Source organism: Lutra lutra, chromosome 4, assembly GCF_902655055.1.
Source record: "Lutra lutra chromosome 4, mLutLut1.2, whole genome shotgun sequence".
Taxonomy (NCBI): Eukaryota; Metazoa; Chordata; class Mammalia; order Carnivora; family Mustelidae; genus Lutra; species Lutra lutra.
Window position 1 is genome coordinate 109,905,966 of NC_062281.1, and position 3,466 is coordinate 109,909,431.

Below are 3,466 nucleotides of genomic sequence, written 5' to 3' on the forward strand. Positions count from 1 at the left end.
ATTTTACCTTCTTTAAACACTTCCAAAATATCAAGCCGTGAGTTTCCCCACAAAAATCTTTATCAAGACACTACCATAGGTTGGAGAAAGACATAGATGTTGAATGGAACAAAGTGTATAGATAAAAAGTAAGTCATGTGGTGAATCCACAGATTTATTTTTATGCAGTGAGCCTAAACTAGACTGTTTCTAAATTGATCATTTTGTCATCCAAGACCAAATCAAAATCTCTGCTAACACAAAGTTTTGGTTTTTGTTTTTTAACTTCCTTTACCAGGTCCACTATCTTAAGATTTTATTAGTTTTATCAGATTTGTGCTTCACACAATGATGTTGATTATTATTTGGTAACTGGGATCATCAAGGTCTTATGAAAGTTGATTAATGGTCTGTTCAAGTATTCTTTCAGATATCAAATTAAAAATGACAGTTCTGTAACTTCAAAAAATTTTTTCAAAAAAGTTTTTAAAGTTTTTTGGCGAAAAGAAAAAGAAAGTCATACATCACTGATTTCCTTGTTTGAGGGTGGGACTCTATTGTAGTAATATTCAATTAATACTCAAAGTTAAGACCTACAGATTTTAAGGATCTTAAAATGCATGAGATTAAGGTTTCTATAAATGAGAAGATTCAAATTATGTTATTAGACAATTATTTTTCTGTGATTAGACACATCTAATCAAAGACTGGCTCAGACATGGTTCTCTGATTTCAGCTGAACTTTATTTTCTAAAATTACCATTTGTATTAATAGCCCTAGTTTCTGAGTACCTTCTGACATCAACAACCACCATCCCACACCTCAAATTATCTTATTCTTGACTTATTAAAGGACATATTTTTAAAATTTTCACAAAATTATTATTTGCTCTTCTTGTTTCTTTGTGCATTTTTTTTTTGGTTAAAAATCTTGGTTGCAAAAAGTTCCTTATTTAAAAAAAAAATGTCCAGGTATAATAAAATGATATAAGCCTTGGGTTATACTATATAAAACCCAACATAGAAAATAATTTCAAACCAAATGTCAAGGTTATTAGTAAGTGCTTTAATAATGCTAGATAACATTTTTTAAATGCATTTTACTACAAAGCAGAATTTGACTAAAGTACAAAAACTGCCTTTTTTTTCCTTCCACTGTATTTATTTGTCATGAAACTAATGCATTAAATATTGTTCATAGTGACCAAACTTATATTCCCCTTTCCAAGCTCAAACTCATTTAAAAGATCATAAACGCTAAGCACTGAACACAATTTCCAAGTATCACCAAGGTGCCAAGTAGAGTCCATAAAAGGAAAAAGATTCTTTTAACTTCTCTACAGAAATATTTGTCTAACTATTAACAGGATGTATGTTTGCCCTCGTCTGGGGGCCCCAAAAATAAATTTGCAGTACTGAATATGAAAGTCTGTTTGACTTAACTTCAAAAGCTGAGGGCAGCACTTTTTACAAAAAGTAATAAGTAGAAAAAACTACAAATAAAAACTGCAAAATTCCTATAACACTGTCTAACTAACTGACAGGGAAAGAAATGACTTTTTTTTTTTTTTTTGTATATTAGAATGGTCAATATACTCCCTTGAGAAAACATTTTTATTTTTTTTTTTTATTTTTTTTTTTTTTTTTTTTTTTAATTTGACAGACAGATCATGAGTAGGCAGAGAGGCAGGCAGAGAGAGAGAGGAGGAGGAGGCAGGCTTCCTGCTGTGAGCAGAGAGCCCGATGTGGGGCTCGATCCCAGGACCCTGAGATCATGACCTGAGCTGAAGGCAGAGGCCTCAACCACTGAGCCACCCAGGTGCCCCGAGAAAACATTTTTAGATGCTAGTATATACTGGTGTATAAGTAAGCATATACTAACTGATGAGCATTCTTTCATTTGAACATAGCATTCCTGTATATTGACACACCATCATCTAGAAATATATATATATATATATATATATATATATATATATATATCCATATGCAACAAAAAGATGTACTATTTTATCCATTTTTTTGTGTAAAATTCTGTGGCATTAATACATTCACAATACTATTCAACCATCAGCTTGATCCTTTTCTAGAACTTTTTCATCATGCCAAGCACCAACTCTGTACCCATGACACAATCACCCCCACTCCTCTTTCCCCCAGCCTCAGTAACCTCTATTATTATTTCTGTCTCTTGCCTATCTTAACGGACTTCATATATGATATTTGTCCTTTTGTGTCTGGCTTATTTCACTTTAGTATAATGTCTTCAAGTTTCATAGATGTTGTAGCATTTATTAAAATTTCCTTCTTTTTGGGGTACCTGGGTGGCTCAGTGTGTTAAGCCTCTGCCTTCAGCTCAGGTCATGATCTCAGGGTCCTGGGATCGAGCCCCGCATCAAGCTCTCTGCTCAGCAAGGAGCCTGCTTCCTCTCTGCCTGCTGCTCTGCCTACTTGTGATCTCTGTCAAATAAATAAACAAAATCTTTAAAAAAAATTCCTTCTTTTTGAAGACTGAATAATATTTGATTATATGTATGTACCACATTAGATTTATCCATTCATCTGTTGATAGACTTTTGGGTTGTTTTCATCTTTTGACTATCATAAATAATGCTCCTATGAACATTTGTGGATAAGTGTCTGTTTAAGCCCTTGATTTCAATTCTTTGGGGTACATAGCTAGAAGTGGAATTGCTGGGTCACTATGGTAATTCTATGTTTAATTTTCTGAGGAACTGTCCTAGTGTTTTCCACCGTGGAAGCATCGTTTCATATTCCTGTCAGTAATGTACCGGGCTTCCAAATTCTCCACATCCTCACAACATTTGTAATGTTCTTTTTTTCCCCCTTTCTTTATAAGAGCCATCCTAATGTGTGGGAAGTGGTATTCCATACTGGTTGATTTTCATGTCCCGAGTGATTAGTGATGTTGAGCATCTTTTCATGTGTTTATTGACCATTTGGAACCAATCTTTTTAGAGAAACATCTAGATTTCAGGCAGTTTGCCCATTTTTAAATTGTGTTGGTTTTTGTTATTCTTGTTCTTAAATTATAGAAGTTCTTTATATATTCTGGATCTTAATCTCTTACCAGACATGGGATTTGCCAATATTTTCTCCCATTCTGTGGTTCAAATTTTCACTCTCTTGATTACTGTACTTTGAAGGAATTTTAAATCTTGATGAAGTCCAGTTTATCTATATTTTGATGTTGTTCCCTGCGTTTCTAGTGTCATTCCCTGAATAGTTTTCTTGAAGAAAAGCACATAGTAGCCTTGTAAAACCACATACTGTCAGAGGAACAGAGTAAGTTTAGCTTATTGGAATTCCTGTACACTTTAATAAGCCTCCTGAAGTTATTGATTGTTCAATCACTCCTGGGTCCTGGTGTCTTGAGATTCCATGTCCAGTTCATAAAGTAAATAGCTAGAAGTACCCTCTAGGAGTTTTTAGGCCCTGCCTCTCACAGGGCATATCTGGGAGTATT